This window comes from Thermobia domestica, chromosome 7 (genome assembly GCF_964235325.1).
Source record: "Thermobia domestica chromosome 7, izTheDome1.hap1.1, whole genome shotgun sequence".
Classification (NCBI taxonomy): Eukaryota; Metazoa; Arthropoda; class Insecta; order Zygentoma; family Lepismatidae; genus Thermobia; species Thermobia domestica.
Window position 1 is genome coordinate 174,461,983 of NC_137460.1, and position 18,534 is coordinate 174,480,516.

An 18,534-nucleotide genomic window follows, 5' to 3' on the forward strand; every position below is an offset into this window, starting at 1 on the left:
GCCTTCCATCTAACATCCGTCTTGAATTACTTGATGACGGAAGTGGACTCGAGGAAATCATTACCAGAAATGAGGGGAAATTTCATAAGACGTGCAGAAACGATTGGACCAAAGCAAAGTACAGAGGATAATAACAAAAAAGCGAAAACACGAAGATGAAATCGTTGATAGTGCTCCATCTACTCGTTCAACGTTCCACGCAGGTGACGTCAAGTACCACTGCTTCTTCTGTGATGCAGATGCCACATCTGATGCACTGGTCAACGTTCGTACTCTTGAATTAAGTAACCGAGTTCGTGATGCGGCTGTTACTTATGTGACACTACGTTATCGGCAAAACTTAGCAGCGGTGATATGGTCGCTACGGAAGCTAAATATCATAAAAAATGTTTGGCTCAGTTATACAATCGTGGACGTAAAGTAGCAAGTAACAGGAAGAGCTCTGAAGAAGAAAATTTTGCATTAATATATGGGATGGTGCTATCGGAAGTGATTTCCCATCTTCAAGATGCACTGCAGAGAGAAAGCCTCCCAGTGTTCAACGTAGCTGACATTAAAAGGCTTGTAATTCGTCGCCTGACCAAACTTGGCGTTGCTGATGCACAAAAGACGGTACACAGCTCTCAAGGCTTCGGGAGAGAATTGTAACCTTCTGTACCTGAACTAACAGAAGTAAAGAAAGGAAAATATATTCTTCTTATTAATCAGTCTAACGTTGGAGATGCTGTTCACGGTGCATGTATGTATAGCTCTGAACAGGATGGAATGTTCTTAGCTAGAGCAGCATCTATTCTAAGGACCCACATTTTCAAATCTACTCCAAAATTTAATGGACATTTCACTAGCAAGAGCCAAATAGAGCTCGTTCCTGTAGTGCTGACAACGTTTATGAGAATGGTTCTGGAAGGGCCAAACATTTCAAATGAGGAATGTGTGGATGCCAGTGCAACAGCATTATCGCTATCTCAACTAGTTAAGTTCAACTGCGTAAAGCAGAGACGAAATAATACGTGTCAAGTGGAAACCCATCATTCCCTGGAAAATGAAACTCCCTTTCCACAGTACATAGGCTTGATTATTCACACGAAAACACTGAAGAAAGGCTTTATAGAAATACTAAACAAACTTGGATTATGTGTATCATACGATCGAATTCGCGAAGTATGAGCAACACTAACCAATACACTTTGTCATTATTTTAGGGACCAGAATGCCGTGTATCCTCCTGGTCTGGTTCCAAATAGGTTTATCTGTGCTGCTATAGATAATATCGATCATAATCCATCTTCGAACACTTCCCAGGAAGCGTTTCATAGAACTGCCATATGTATAATTCAAAAAGTGTCCAACGATGGCAGTGCTCCCCATTTGTTGGTAAGTGATAAGGAATGGACAAAGAAGATCACTATCTCATTACCTAATTGGTACACTCGCATCCCTACAACATCAGTGAGGAAAACTGCTGAAATCACTGCATTTGAAAATGAAATTTTAACGTTTAGTGCAGAGCACAATCCTTTTTGTGGCAAGTGGCTGCAATTGATAAGAGAAATTGATCTCGAAAGTTCTGAAACCATTCAGCATATTGCGCGGAGTGCTTTCTATTCTACAGATGCTGACATTCCTCCTCCATCAAAGAGTGCGTGTGTATTACTTCCCGTATTGTATGATTCGATAACATCACCAGCTGTCGTTCGTCATTGCTTTGATATCATTAAGCAAGCACTGTTGTCATTAAATTCAGGCCAGATACCTGTGATTACGTGTGATCAACCAGTGTATGTTATTGCGAAACAGGTGCAGTAGTCCATGAGTGATGTGTATGGAGAAGACAAGGTGGTTGTAATGATGGGTGGACTTCACATTGAAATGACTGTGCTGAAAGTGCTAGGGGATTGGCTTACAGGAAGTGGATAGGCAGAACTGCTTTCAGAATCAGAGGTCCTCACTTCTGGTAAAGCTGAGCATTGTCTTCGAGGTATTCATGTTAAAAGAACGAGATATGCACACGAGGTTACATACGCAACACTGTGTTTACTTCTAAGACAAGCACATCAAAATAGTTTGTCTACAAAGAGTGATAAGCAACCGACTTTTGAGAAGTGGATTAGAGTTCGTCTGAACAAATCCTACTAGTTCAAATATTGGTACACAGTGTTTCAGCTGGAGTATTTACTGTTTCTTCTTCTCCGCAGCATTCGGGCAGCAAATTTTGAAAAGTTCATCCTTTCACTAAAGTTGTTGTGCCCATGGATGTCTTCTACTGATCATACACATTATGCGAGGTGGATGCTAATTTTCATCAACACTTTGTAAGAATTAAGGACAAAACATCCATCTACTTACGAGGAATTTCGGTAGAGGGGATTTATTGGTTCTATAAGTGGACGTCCCTACACATGTATATCGTATGATCATATGCATGAACAGTGTAATAAAGATCTGAAGGGTGATGGAGGCGCCGTTGGGTTGTTTTACAATCCCGGAGCTCTGTTGAAGTGGATCCTTTCTGTACTCGTTATCATGAACCTGGTTCATCAGTTCGAGAATGATAGTGGTATATGCAGCACCATAAATAACAACATCGAAGTCCACCATGAAGACATGCCACCCACTAACAAGCGATTCTTCCAAGACGTTAAAAAGCTAATGGGCGTATTCCAGCGAGATGATCGAAATCCATTCACTCAAGAAGATAATGCGCTTTCCTCTCTATCGAATGGAATTTTAGCTGATGATGACGCAGTACGCTGTGTTTGCATTGCTGAACCCCTCGGCAAATAACAATACCAAAATTACGTCAAGGATTGCCTTGTGGGACGTAAGAAGTTAATTTACGACAAAATTCCCAGAAACAACCTTCTTCATTTGATCAATCTGTACGAAAAGTAACAAAAGAACAGCAGAAAGTGGCAATCCTAAAAAAACGACTTTGCTCTATTGAGCCGCTTATTCGTAGCATGTCAGACACGAGAAAGCGACCTCTCTGACTTTTTCACGCATGAAAACTTTGAGTTTTCTCCATCACTATCAGAAGATGGAACTCTCCGCAAAGCCAAAAAATCTGACATCATCACATACTTAGAAAATTGTGGAGATCCTCAACACGTGGAGCCAATCGCTACATGCATAATTGTGAATGGACCAGCAATCGTCCACAAGCTGAAACCGCTCTCCCAGTAGACATTCAAAGAATACAGAGACACAATATTTTATCCATATATTGCAGCAATGTTATCCAAGTTTGAAAGAGTAGATGCTATCTTCGACGTTTACTTGTAGCGTAGCTTGAAATTGAGCGAGCGGAGAAAGCGTGGTAGTGGACCACGAGTAAAGTAAGCGGATCAGCACGTATTCCTGGAAACTGGCCTATTTTCCTACATAACGCCGAGAATAAATCAGACCTTTTCAGATATCTTGCTAGTGGTGTAAATGAAATTAAAATACAACAAAACAAGATTATTATTTTCTCCAATGACTGTGGAGTATCTTGTAATTCCAATCTTGATCTCTCTTTTCTTTCTCCCTGTGAATACGAGGAAGATGACACACGCATGTTACTGCATGCAAGACTTGCCAGTCAGCAGGGCCAAAGCTTGATTATGATCCGAACGGTCGGTTCTGATGTTGTAGTATTGCCGTTCATACATTTAACGAACTAAAGCCACAGAGTCTGTGAATTGAGTATGGTGTTGGAAACAATCACATGTACATTCTCATTCATCAGTACGTGGATAATCTTGGAATAAATATGTGTATTGGCCTTATTTTCTTAAACGAATTCACTGGTTGCGATAACACCTCTGCCTTTGCAGGACGCGGGAAGAAAACCGCATGGGATGTCTGACGGAAAAATCCTGACATTAATAAAGCATTTATGGAGTTGTCTTCTTGTCCACCTAGTATTTCGCCATCTGCTTTCGAGAAAGTTCAACAATTTACAGTTCTTTGGTATGACGTAATAGCACCACCCAAACTGTAAATTAATGTAGGAAATTTCTAGTGACAAAGAAGAGCCGAACTATTGAGAGTATGCCCCATACAGAAGCAGCACTTTTTGAACACACCAAATGTGCAGTTTTACAAGCTGGTTATATATGGTCGCAGTAGTGTAAACCAGTTCCCATTATTCCATATCCTCAACATTGGGGCTAGAGAGAAGTGAATGATGAGAATGAACCTTTTTGGACTCAACTGCCAGATGCATCAAAACATTGCCGGAGATTGTGCAATGTGGTTGTAAAACACTATGCACCCATTCGTGTAAATGTGCAAATCTGACATTTCATTGTACAGCACTTTGTGCTTGTGATAGTCAATGTTCTTACTAAAAAAGAACACTGTTGAAGTGCTTCAGACTCTATAATTCTTATCATAGCTGCAAATTGTTTTTTTCTTACGTAAGTACCCATTATTCCTGAAAGCGTCATGTGGGTTGTTGGCAGTGATGTGGAGATGTTGACGAAAACAGCTTAAATTTAAGCACATGCCGAGACTTAAAGAAAATAAAGAAGACTGTTTTGATTATGACGCATGTGTACTAAAAAATGAGTTTTTTAAATAGTGTGAAATATGTTTGATATATTAAATAATTTAGATTCATTATTGAAAATGAATTGTAATCGATACCACTATAACTAGTGTAAGTGTGAATAAATAAAAAAAATTAAGAAGGATAACATTGGAACATATTTTTCAGGATTCTGGGTCATCTACCTGCAATCTGGCATCTTTTGACAATATGTAATTTTTATAGTATTCCACTTAGCATTACCAAAAATGAAATATCTCCCTTAGTTTTAAAGATAAAGCAATGACATAGGTGTCGTTTGAAAGCTCTTCAAACGCGGGATTTCAATTATTTCAAAGTGTTTTTGTGAATTCCTACTTGTTTCATAGTTATTTACCGTTAAACGCAAGAATTGTTTTCGAGTAATGCTTTCTTTTCACTTTGAGACGCCATTTTTTTAAAATGGCGGCCATATATATAAGATATTTTCTACATAATTCAAGATCTGGAGTATGTTCTCACAAATAAAGCACGAACGAGGTTTCTATGTTGAACGGTAGCCAAGTTATTATTTTTTTTTTTAATTTAAGGAAATTAATTGAGCTGGCGGCCATGTTGATGACGTCATACCAGGCAAACCACGCCCCCAGGAGTTTGGGTCTATATCCATATTTTGTCCTTACATAAGTACACATAACCCCTGAAAGTGGCATGTTGGTATCACATTTTGCACGATTCGGCATTATATTGACGTTAAGCCACCTAACTACTTGGGGTTCTACTGCTCTGCTGGAAGGATCTGATCCACTGTTCGCCCTCAAGGCCAAACGACTTTCTTTTATAGAGGTCTATGTTCTACACACTAACTCGGAAGAGCAGATTGGAAACTAGAGACTGTTTTACGTCACTCCCTTCTAACGTGAATTGCCAGTTTAGTCGAACTATATCTTTAACTTGCTCTTAGATGTTCTACGGCCGCGCTATAGGAATTGTTTTTAAGAGTAAAACTTTAATTTCTTTTCTATTTTCCTTGTTCTTGCTACTAGAATTGTAGCACAAGTTGTGGTCTTCTATGTACTGTTATAATAAAGGTTTTTTTATCATAGCCCCCAGTCCTGTGACTCACGAAAACCGCGATAAAGGTCCAGGCACTGATCCACCAAAACAAATCATATAAATCGTTTTGACACAAAACCTGGCTAGCGAATCTTAGCAGTCCTTCCCCTTCTTTCCCCTTATAGCAGTGGTAACAGTGGCACTAACTCATCAACTTTAGCACTAGTAGGGTTTGGTATTTCCAAGTTGCGTTAATTTCGAAACAGTTTACTTCTTCTCTAATCAGGGCCGTAGCTTGTGTGGGGCTGGGGAGGGGCAACTGCTCCCCAGGAAGACTCCCCGCCGGTCGAAGGGGCCCATTTGAAGACAAAATTTTCTTAATCCATATACAATACGAACATGAAATTATAAATGAAGCATCAAACAGTTTCACTACATTACATAAAGCAGCGCACAAAAGGTAAGTAAACAAAAGTGAGTCGTGGGCCCACTTCAGTAAAAAAACGTCTATTATTAGGGGCCCTAGAAATAACATTTATTCGTATGGGTTTGAGATTTGTCAATATTGTCCCCTTAATTAATTTGTCATATATGGAAGGGGCCCAGGGGCGTAAGTAACGGCCCCGCAGACCTTGCCGTGAGGGAGGGCCCACAGACTCCGGGGCATAAATAGTAGGAGAAATATAGAAAGAGGGGGCCCAAGAATGTGAAAAACAACTTTTTCTAGGAGCCCCAAATACACGTATTAATGCTTAGCCCCCAGAAAGAAAATCTAAGTTACGGCGCTGTTTCTAATGTGAATTTATTGGTACAGTTCTGCTAATAGTTAACTATATCAGGTTGGTCGCTTTAAACCTTGGGCCGTGGAGAGGAACAATCTTACAGGAGGATACTATTCAAATTTTAAGAAGGTGGGGAAAAGAGAGCGAAGATGAGAAGAAAGAAAAAAGAGAATGAAAGAAACACTTCTATATTTACTTCATAATGAATTTAAGCACATATAAACGAGAAAGGGATATCGGAACCCATCACCATAATATTTATGGAGGTGTTGGCAACATAATATTATGAAAGAATATATTTCCCACCAATTCTGGGGCCTCAGTGTTTGGCCCAATTCTGGCCTTACAGCAGTGGCGGATCCAGGGTGGTGATCGGGGCGATTGCCCCTCCCCCAGGAAAGGAAACTTTCTTATTTTATATATTTAAATAAAACCTATCCCAGAGTTTGGAGCTCATAAAAGTAGCTCTAAGTAGCAGTATTAAAACCCACCGCCCCCCCCCAGAAGTCCGTCCTGGATCCGCCCCTGACTTACAGAAGCTACCATCTAGGCATTCACCTGATGGGACTGAGGAAAACGTTAATAAGGAATACCGTCCAGAGCCGGGTTCATGCCTACGCTCGATCTACCTATTTTAATGCTTTTTTTTTTGTGTAGGACAGTGTCTGGTAAGGGCACCCAAACAAGGCAAATGTGTACAGCTTTAAAATGTTTACATGTTAAAATGTGCTTTATATTGTACTTTGAACACGTAATTCAATGTGTATTATATTCTTCTTACAGCAGCATCCTTTATTTCCTAATACTTTATGTCTATGGTTGTTAGTATTTATAATTATTGCATCATACTAATCCTTCTCAAAGCTCGTTCAATTAGTATGAAATTCTAGACTTGGCAGTTTGCAACATTGCAAACCTTAACCAACAAGCAATATGTGGCGAGAATATTTCTACCTATACTCGCATCGAAATTCCCAGCCCGTGTTTACAATCAGTACAATATTTTTATGTCGCCTTATCATGAAAACAACGCTGTCCAGCGAACCTAACGGTCTTCGCTCTCTCTGTTTATTGTTTACAACATAAGCTGCAGTCTTCCAATATTGCCAGGCGTACTAGAACACTTGTACAAAATTGAGTGTGCATTATATGTAAGATTGTATTACATAATAACTAACTCGATTTTTCATAACGTTAATATCTCAGTCATCTTAAAAGCAGCAATTTATGTAGTAATTGGTCCATGACTGTGCAGAAGTAGGTACATTCGGTTCGGCGATTCATGTGCCTGGCAACCATGAATTAACAATGTAGGGATGAGAAGCAAGGTTTTGACGCTCGCACTACAATTGTTGTATGAAAACAATTTTCCATCCTAGAGTAAACGTACAATACATCCTGATTGAATATTTCTCTTTCTTTGTTTCAATTGTTTCCTTCTCCCCGTTCCCGCTGAGATGGAGGACCTCTATATCAGAAGTCGGAAGCCTAGCTCTCAAGGCTAACAGACTGTATACTGTACACATTCCCTTGAAGACATACCAAAGTTGGACGGGCTTGTAAAATCTCTTATGCTATTAACGATAGACTATCTACCTTGTAGAGTGGTTAACAGCAACCTTTTATTTGGTGTACCACAATATTGTGTTCTAACGTAGTAGAAGATACACACAATGTTGCTTTTAAGAGTTTAAACAATTGATAACGACTAAGTAAAATTGAACTAACTTTCTAAGCACAAAACTTAAGTTCATACCACCAGAGGCGTTTTCGTTTTTTTGTAACAGAATACATAGTTCGTTCAATTAATATTAATGAAGAGCTAGACTAAAATTGTTAACTGAAAAGAGACCCTACAATAGGCAATTTTTTTAGCGTTCTAATTGTTTTTGTAAAACGTGAAGAGTGACTTTCCTATTCTTGTTTTCGGAAAACATTGCTGAGTCATTGTTACAATCACGAATATTATCATGAATAGTATTATGAATAATGTGATAATTGGGGTAAATTAAGCCTTAATGCTACAGTTATTATGATAACCAGTACCAATATTACCATATCTATCATATTCGTGTTTACCTTAGTCATATAGTGATCATTTGCTACAAGAATATTAATACTCACTCAACCTGACGTGGGAGAATGGGGTTGTAGTTAATTATGAGAAACACAGTGATTACACAATAAGTTACCTTTGCTATCTCATTTTATTATGTAATTTTGTCACAAAATATGGGTGTGACTCTTACAGGGCTATTCTAGAACCGATAAAGATAACGGATTAATGTATCTGACACCCACTTGTAAATCGATTATTTGCATTATCTCAATCATTAGTGCTGTTCTAAGTTCGATAATAACAATCGTGATTATCCATCAACAATACAGGAGTTGATAAACAGTACCAAAACATTATACATGCTAATTGAGAATTGCAATACCGTATACAATTAAGAATGCATAGCATTACTTGAGAATACTACTATTATTATTACTATCCGGGTTTATCATAGCCTGCGGTTACGAGGATTGAGTGAATTGCATTGCCTGACCATACTGATGTGTAAAATTAAGAAAAAACATAAAATACACAACTTACATGTTCTGGTCCCTCAATACAGTTTAGCTTAACCAGGAGGCGTTAAGACAAGACGAGACTATCGCGTATACTCGAGACGAGACTAATCGCGATTACAGATGCGAGCCTAGACTGAACGAGACTCGATACAAGACTGAACTGAAAGTGAACTGATCCCCCGGTTTAGAAACCAGGAGTTTTTATATTGCCTCATTTGTTATTTTTCTTCTCATGTCCTTCCGGGCCAGTACATTCTAGACTATGAAATAATAGTTTTATGACGTATGCTTGGAAAACACAGCTTTCACACTTTCACTGAAAAATTGTTTGTTATCTAAGTGTTTTTAAGTTTCCTGGTGTCCTTCTTCCTGTTTTTAACCAAACCAATAATAACTTATTTTTCCAGGTGACATTCACTTTTAATAATAAAATGTGTATTCTTCGAAACTATAAAAATTTCGATCAATCACGATGTTCTCGTGATATTCCCCCACTTAAAAGGATAATACTGAGCAATCCTGTAATGGATGCCCAAAATTGTGAATTTCGATCATAGTTCGATGGTCACCCTGCATAAGGAGTTCAGCAAGGCACTGGAAAACACTGTGTCGTGAAACTCGTGAAGCACACTTCCTATACACTAGATGCAACGTCAGTTTCATGCCTAGAATGCTTGGTGCAGGGACATAGGGAGGAAAAATAACATTAACTAACCATTGGTACCAAGGGTGGCTAATGAGGCATAAGGTTGTAATATATCGGTGTAAATAGAGCGTTAATACTTTTAGTACAGTGACGCATACATCTAAAGAGTATGTCCAAGAAGGACGAACAACCTATAATTAAATGTATCGATGGGATCCAGAAGAGTAAAGCGTTAAAAAGTTGCATATCAATTTACATTTAAACATTGTAGAAAAGGAGATTGTCTGACTCGTATGGCAGGAAATGGATTATCAAAACCCGTTGATATTAAATTCGTTACATATATGAACAATATAAACACAAAAATATATATATACATATATAACATAATATAAATGAATCAACTAAACTAAATAAAGTAAATACATAGATACATAAATATCAGGGGAATGTTGTATATTCCACTGATTTTTCCTTTCTGCACAAACCTTAGCCTTTGTAAACTAATGTGCATCCAAGATGCACCTGTAATTCCCTTTCAGTGCAATCTGCCGTGAAGGTAAACGTTAATGTAGGCAGAAAGGGTTAAAGGAAGGGGAATAAAAGGTTAATGGGCATAAGGGAATTTGATCAGGAAAAAGGGTGATAGCATAGGCTTTTTAGATTTTTTTTGAAGGATAAGAATAAGAGAAAATACCACCACCAAATAATATTAGGGAGTATTTACAATGGTGTTTGTGAGAAATATCTCGGGCTAAGCAATGAATCCACAGGAGGAGATGCAGGTCTGAGTGGAGTGGTACAGGAATCAGGTGCAGGATCGTATGGTGAAGGTGTTAATGCAAGTTGTCCTTCCAAACGTGTTAACAGAAGGCGGCCTTCCCCATTGTTGTGAGTGGAAGGAGCATCTAGGCGAGGATGCGTGAACTGTGATGTAATATTCGAGTTATAAAATCTGGAGCGTTGTTTGGGTCTGCCATATCGACACCAACAGAGGCAAAAGATAATGGATATCACACATCCTGCAGTTCCCACGGCACTGATGATTGTAACCAAATTAATCTTAATGTATGCTGAATACTTGAGCGATAACTGTTTCTAGCTTACACCATACAGATTTGTTTCCACTTTAAATAGTCACATTGCGTGGTAAGGCTATCCATGGTAACAGGGAACTCTCTGCTCCAGTATCAATCAAAAACGGCGTTTTACGTTTCCTATCGAACCCTGAACATAAAATAATTGGCCTTCCGACTGTAGTGGTAGGGTGAGAATGGTAGGAGATAAAGTATCATGGTTAGGGACTGCCGGTTGGAATGGACTAGAAGGAGGTGGCTCAGGAGCTGAAGGCTCTTGAGGCAAATTCAGTTTTTTGGATCGGGAACAGGTTCGAACGGTTTCGGTGGTTGGGCCACCGGGGGAAGGGTGGGGGTGGGAAAGCGTAACGAGTAGGTGGGGGGTATCCGTAATACGGATACGGCGGGGCATATGGAGGGTATGCCGGCGGAAATTGCCCATAGTAGGCGTGGTAATTCTCATTGCCCTTAGGAAATGTATCATTTTGCTTCTTCTTTTTCTTCTGATTCTTTGAGGTGGCCCGCGGGGCCGAGTTCGATTCCTTGTTCTTGTTGTCCTGTTTAGATTTTCGTTCGTTTAGATTAAATCGTTCATAACACTTTTTCAATAAAATATGATGAAAAAGTACTCAAAAAGGATATTTGCTTACTTCTGGGGAGATAAGTTGTAGTGGTGAAAAAAATTAACTTCCAAATCTATTCAGAAGGTAGGTATATTGACACGTGTCAAACCAAGTTGTTTGCTACGCGACGTTATGCCTTCAGGCAGACTGCTGGCTATCGACTAGGTAAGTCTTAAGGGCCACCATTAAGAAAGAAAGAAAGAAAGAAAAAGGCTTATGGTTTCAACTAATAATCCTATTGTTTGGGATTTAACTTTATCAAGAATAAGGGATGAAAGCTAAAACACTCACCCTTTGCACATATACATACAAAACAATTTTGTGTTATAGGCTAAACAACTTGAAGATTATTTGATTAAACAAAACAGCATATTTTTACTTGAGGTCATCCGCATCATTCAAATCGGTTGCGGGTGAAATTGGCAATGGATAAGCGCGTAAAAAGAACCAAGTTCCTCTGAACTTCGAAACTTCGTTTTTTAAATATTAAAGTAAAGTATTTTTTAAAAAACTTTCACCATATTGAGTCAATTTCGATTCAATATGGCGTATATTTTCTTTGGGCTTTTCGATCATCCCTATTAAGCGAAGTCAATTGGGATCAAGAGAAAAATGAAATTAACTTTTTCAGTTTTACGTCCAAAGATTATTCCCTGTATACTAAGGGGGACGGTGATTAAGGGAAGTGAATTATAATGGTACACTTGGTGGGATGATAATGTGGGAGGAGACGGGAGTACACCGGCTGTCAGAAATTAGAGGTTGAATTATTTTACCCTGCCGTTTTAAAATGATCAAGTATAACTTCTGTAAAAAAGTATTTAATTTTTACTAGCGATAAATTCCGGGAATGGCTCACTAAACCAGCTACTCTTTGCCGATCTTTTAATATAAATCGACGTATCTAAATCCGGATCTTTGATCAAAAAGTATTTTCTCCTTTGCATAAATTTCAGGGAGAACATGTAGCGTCAACATTTCATTAGCAAATGTAGCAACTGATCAAATTGAATAATGGTAAAAATAGCCTACTTTGCGTGGTAGAACCTAGTTTTGGTAGAAGTTACTACACCAATTTGCTTTGTTTTGTTTTGTTAGGTTTCTGAATACTTCGGAAGATTTTAACAGAATGCTTGTTATTATACATTTATATTTGTTCTACTTGATACGACAAAAATAGTCTATTCTGAAGAAAATGGTCTTTAGAGCTCTTTCTACAATGTCTGTTATTAGTTGTTCTAGTTGATTTGATTTTAGCGTTCCGTTCAGCAGCGAAGATATATGAGACATGGACTTACAGCTTAACGTGGGATCCGAAACCATAGGTTTCTACTGAGAATCGAGCTCCGTTTTTAGGAAAAAGAATCTCACCACAGTCAGTTCTTACCCGTTGGGGTTAGAACAGAACCTATTATTATACTGGTATTTGGAAGCAGTGATAATTGGTTACGAATTTCGTGACCTGGAAGCAATCACACTCGTGTCCCGGCATGACCGGAACAGACCTGAAGACAACGAAACGTCGTCATGCACACGGTGAATTTATATGATACTCTTAAACGTTAAATGTTAAAAGGTAATACATCATTTTTATATCAATAAATAACTTAAATAAATAAATAAAAAGACAGTAACAATACTATTTACGTATATCTACATAGTATATAAATGAAAAATACGCTGAATCGTTTGAAATGAATTTTATTGACATAGTTAACCTCTAGCTTGGACTAGGTTGTTGAGTTCTAGCTCGGGAGAGTGCTCCCGGAAGTAGTAACTAAATAGACGCTTCTGATTGGTTCACGTTATCCGTATCTTGCTACGTAGCCTATACCTATGTATATAACAGAAATCATACGCTTCTTGTTATCAGTCCTCGTGGTCGTGCGCTCTAGCACTGTAGTCTAGTAATAAGAATTAGTTTTGGCGTGGGTTCAAACCCGGCCTTAGGAAACTTTTCTAATTTTTAGAATAGTTCATAACACTTTTTTCAATAAAATATGATGAAAAAAATACTCAAAAAGGATATTTGCTTACTTTTGGGGAGATAAGTTGTAGTGGTAGTAGTAGTAAGGAAGCGAAGATATATATATCTTTCCATGAAATCATGAAAATAAAAAAAATGACTTCCAACTCTATTCAGAAGGTAGGTATATTGACACGTGTCAAACCGAGTTGTTTGCTACGCGACGTTATGCCTTCAGGAAAACTACTAGCTATCGACTAGGTAAGTTTTAAGGGCCACCATGAAGAAAGGAAGGAAGGAAGAAAAAGGTATGCTTATTTCATGAAGAGAATAAAATAAAATAGTCTATCTGCTTCTTGATATTAAGTGTTTGAAACCAATGCTGTTATGAATATCCATTTTCCATTTTCCTTAGGAGACTAAAGGGAAACGTTAATTCTCCTGTATAAGAAGAAAGAAAAATATATCTCATATATCACACAGATAACGAAATAAAATAGCATATTTATGTACGCTTTGGCGTTAAGTGCTTTAAAATTGTTCAGAGTATTTTAACTTATTCCCATAATAAAAAGAAAAAATGAGAATTGTTAATTCCCATAGAACAAGAAAGAAAAATATAATTATACTTATTAAACAAAAAGAATAAAATAAAATATATTTAAAATATATTAAAATATGACTAAACTTTAATGAAACACTAGCTAAGTAAAACATTTACCCCGAATAGTCTCTGCAAGTAATTTGTAGAAAATGGACAGAAATAATGAACATAAGCTATTAGTTGTCATAATAGTAATTTCATGAAAATAATAAACATTTTACAAAAATAATGATCTTCTGGCTGTATCGTAAATATTTTAGTAAATAAATAAATAAAATACATATGTATAATTTAATCACCGCAACTTGATAGCTGATTACGTGGGTGAAGATAATGAATATTACTACAAACTGTTACAAAGGTGGGGGCCGCAGTGGGCCAGTGGAAGACGGTGGGTGTAGCTAAGCAGCCTGAGGTGTCAGCCTGTAGTATTGTCAACGGTTCGAGCGGCTCGGCTCACGACTCAGTCACCACCGAGCCGAATCGAGAAGTGAGCCCAGCACACACCTCAACCTACCGAGCCGGTTCGAGATCCATAAAAGTGATTAGATGTTAATACAATATAAAGTATATGTTCTATAAGCCTTTCCCATAATTCTACTGCTTGGGGCTGAAATCAGTCAATACCGAGGAAGCTAATTATCCGTCCTTGATTTGAAAACTGTTCCACGAAGACATCTTTAAACAAATCTCATTTTTATGAAACATAGTGAAATTGATCAAAGACAAGCGCTACAATTCGACTCAACTGACATTTGTGAGTATGTGCGGCCGTTTGCCTGTTCCACAACTATTTTTTATTGTTTTGGTTTCATTTGAACGAAAATTGGCTTATGGTTTCAACTAATAATCCTATTTTTTTGGAATTTAACTCTATCAAGAATAAGGGATGAAAGCTAAAACACACCCTTTGCACATATACATATAAAACACTTTTGTGTTATAGGCAAAACAACGTGAAGATCATTTGATTAGACAAAACATAGCCTATTTTTTTACTTTATGCCATCCGCATCATTCGAATCGGTTGCGGCTGAAATTGGCAATGGATAAGCGCGTAAAAGGGACCAAGTTCCTCTGAACTTCGAAACTTCGTTATTTAAATATTATAATAAAATATTTAAAAAAAATAACTTTCACCATATTGAGTCAATTTCGATTCAATATGGCGTATATTTTCTTTGGGGCTTCTCGATCATCCCTATTAAACGAAGTCAATTGGGGTCAAGAGAAAAATGAAATTAACTTTTTCAGTTTTACGTCCAAAGATTATGCCCTGTAGACTAAGGGGGGACGATAGTTGAGGGATGTGAATTATGATGGTAGACTTGGTGGAATGATAACGTTGGAGGAGACGTAAGTACGACGGTTATCAAGAATTAGAATTTGATTTACTTTACTCTGCCGTTTTAAAAAGATTCAGTATAACCTCTGTAAAAAGTATTTAATTTTTAAAGAATATGGTGCGAATGTAATTTGCAGTTTATGAACAAGCCACACTTTTAGGTGTAAAATCAGTCAAGAATGACCAATCGCCCCCTTCCAGTCATGTTCCTTTACAAAATTCCAAATGTTATTTTGTACGTTCTCAATTATCTCCGCTGTTTGGAATTATAATTGGTCAATAATAAAGGAGTAAATTTCATTCCTCTTGTCATGTAACAAGAAATATTTTGTGCAAATTAGAGTTTTGTGAAACATAATGTGTTTTGTTTGAAATTACAGGCACAAAATTATTGTTTGGAGTTGAAGTTGGAGGAAAAAAAGGTGAATTAATTTCATTTCGTGAAACTGTTAACAATATTTTTTTCTCCAAAATTCTCATATGCTGTTACGTATGAGTTGGGGGAAATTAAGGCAACTTCAAGATTACATTTTACGATAACTTCTGTGCCTTCGTTAAAACTGATTTCATGAAGCAACTTTTTTTAAAAGTGTAAGAACTACTATTGTTGGTAGGGACTGAAACTGATAAAGAGAAAGATAATGTAAATGTAAAAGTTGAAAAGAAATCCGCTCGCTTCTTTAACACACAGCACAAGTAGTGGTGATAAAACGTTATTTTGTAAAGAAGAAATAAAATACATAATTCTAGCCCCAAATGTCTTTTGGGCATTAATTAGGAAAAAATAAAATTAAAACTAATTTTTCTAAAAACGAAATAAAATATTTAACTTTAGCTCCAAAGGTCTCTTGGACATTAATTGTGTTGAAAATGAAATCAAAGTTGAATTTGATGAAGAAAACGTAAGACATTTAATCCAGCTTCAAATGTCTTTTACGTTAATTGAGAACAAAAATGAAATGTGTAAGTTCTTTACCGTTGAACAAAAGAAGAAAAGATCAATAAAAGGCAAATATTTGGAAATGAAAGAATTCTAGTATTTTGTGTAGTCACCTTCTGCTTCTATAACTTCACCCAAACGATTAGGTACACTAGCTACAAGATTCGAGAATATGTTTGGAAATTATTCCAGAGTTCTATTACATGTGCCTCAAGAATTTCTTTGTTACGGTCTTGTCGACGTTCTTCTCATTCTTGAACCATTAACGCCCAAAGATGTTCTGTGGGGTTAAGGTCTGGCGATCAAGGAGGTCATTCTATACATATTAGCTCTGGATGATCTTCCAACCATGCTTGAGTTTGCCTCGAGGTATGAACACCACTGTTGTCTTGCATAAACACGAATTCCTCTTGTTCTGGAAACTTTTCGTGTAGAGACGGAAGCAGTGTATTCTCCAGTACTTGGATATAAGTCACACTAGTCATTCATCCAGGAACAGGAATGATCTCTCCCGGACCTTCAGCTGTCATATAGCCCCAAAAATGAGCTGAAACTTGTCTTGAATGTTCAGTGCGAATGACATGTTGTGGAAGATTTCGTGTCCCGCGTGGCCTGTATAATATCATTCTCCCTTGCTGATCAGAGAGGAACACCTTCTCATCAGACAGATGACGAGATCCCAATAGGCTTGTGGAAGACTCACGTTCTTAGCCCATTCTAAACGCCTTTCCTTGTGGTAATCTGTCAAAATAGTTCTCATAGCTGGCCGTGCGTGATGGAGTCCAGCCGCAGTAAACCGTTGCCTTACTGTCGTGTGTGAACATTATAGTTCAACAGATTTGTCTCACAACACAGACCGATGACGCAAAGGATGGTTCCGTATTTCTTCAACGAGAGCTTCACCTTGGGTCTTTGATGTTGCCCGCGGTCTTCCACTTCTGGGTCTTGACTTAGTCCATTCTCTGTTTTCCTAATCCCCATGACGATCCAGACACTTCCTCACGGTTCTAGGATCACACCCAAAATCTTCAGCAATGAGAGGCAATTTCTCACCATTAGCAGCACGGCCAATAATCTCGCCATTTTGAGCGCCAGTTAACTAAGCGCCTTTAGTTCTAGGAATTTTTGCTGACACTAGAATCACAATCGAAATACTCCACAGGATGTATGAATGTGAAGGCGTGTGTTAAGGATCAGAGTAATATTATGTGTAGATTTATTTATTGATACATGTTCATTGTGGGTATTATTAATTTTATTTTGGTAAAGAAGCAAGTTACTACCCGCAAATATAAATATAATTCTAACTATATTCTTTTTTATATTTTTGACAAAATAATATGACAAGTGTGGATCTTTTTATTTGTTTTGGGATGTGAGACTGTTAACCAAGGTGAAAAAAATCATGATTTTTTAAAATATCATATTTGTTGATTTTTTTATTTAAATTGATTTTGTTTATTTAAATCAAAACTTTCTCCTCGTATAATACAAGTCGCGAACTAAAGAAAATACATTTGGAATTAGTATTAAACGTTAATTTTGTCATTTAGGTGGAAGTATTGGGATTTAATTTTGAATTAATCCCCAATCGTTAACCTATTTCAATCCCAAACAATGTGCCTCAAGCATGTAGTAATCTAAAATAATCCACATATTCTTTACTACTAATTTTATTACTGTACTAATTATTATTTACAGTTAGTCTTCTCTTCAAAGTTTATGGTATGGTTATTATTTTCTTCCTGTTTATACACAGAAAAATTCTTTAAAAGTATTTATAGTTAAAACTATCGATAGAAAAGAAAAGGCATAGTCCTCTTAAACAATATTATTTTAATTGAGATGTTAGTTAATGCTTTGGCCCTGCGCATCGGAGTCGCCACCCACTATTTCTATAAAGTAAGAAATATAAATCAATCAGAAGAAACACGATTCTTCATGTGTTGTGAGGTACATAGGAAGGAAATGTATAATTTACAGTTTACGGTAAGTATCAATTCTAACATAACTTCATTTATTAACAAATCCTTTATTTATTTGTTCTCTATATTTCTTCCTTCTTTCAGGTTCAGCCTAGATTTCACACGACATGTCCTTTGAAGATCTCGTTCGTTACATACGTGGTAAGTATACGACTTCCTGTACTTTCAACAATTATAACCATATTTTATATTTCTCATTTATATTCACATTACTCTATTTTCACTCTCTCTATATATGTATAAACTATTTAATCTATATATATATTTCACCCATTTACATTAACTAATATTTTATTTCTTTTATTTTCCAGGTCAGTCGACTCCCACTATATTTGATAAATGAGCATCTCCAGAAAGAAAACAACGTACGTGGATAATGAACCTTATATGTATATTAATTAGTTTAGAAGACCATGGTATTATT

At 37.1% G+C, this 18,534-nt stretch overlaps 1 protein-coding gene across 2 annotated transcripts in view; it reads right to left on the reverse strand.

Annotated features, from left to right (window-relative positions):
• LOC145690573 (uncharacterized) overlaps positions 1–18,534 on the reverse strand; it is a 559,182-nt gene that overhangs the window by 373,799 nt on the left and 166,849 nt on the right. The window contains exon 1 of one of the 2 annotated variants that reach the window (XM_081765598.1): positions 8,948–9,102. The exons of the other annotated variant lie outside the window; for it this stretch is intronic. The gene's annotated coding sequence lies outside the window, so the exon portion shown is untranslated. Of the gene's footprint in view, positions 1–8,947; positions 9,103–18,534 lie in introns of those variants that run through there. 2 annotated transcript variants of the gene reach the window in all.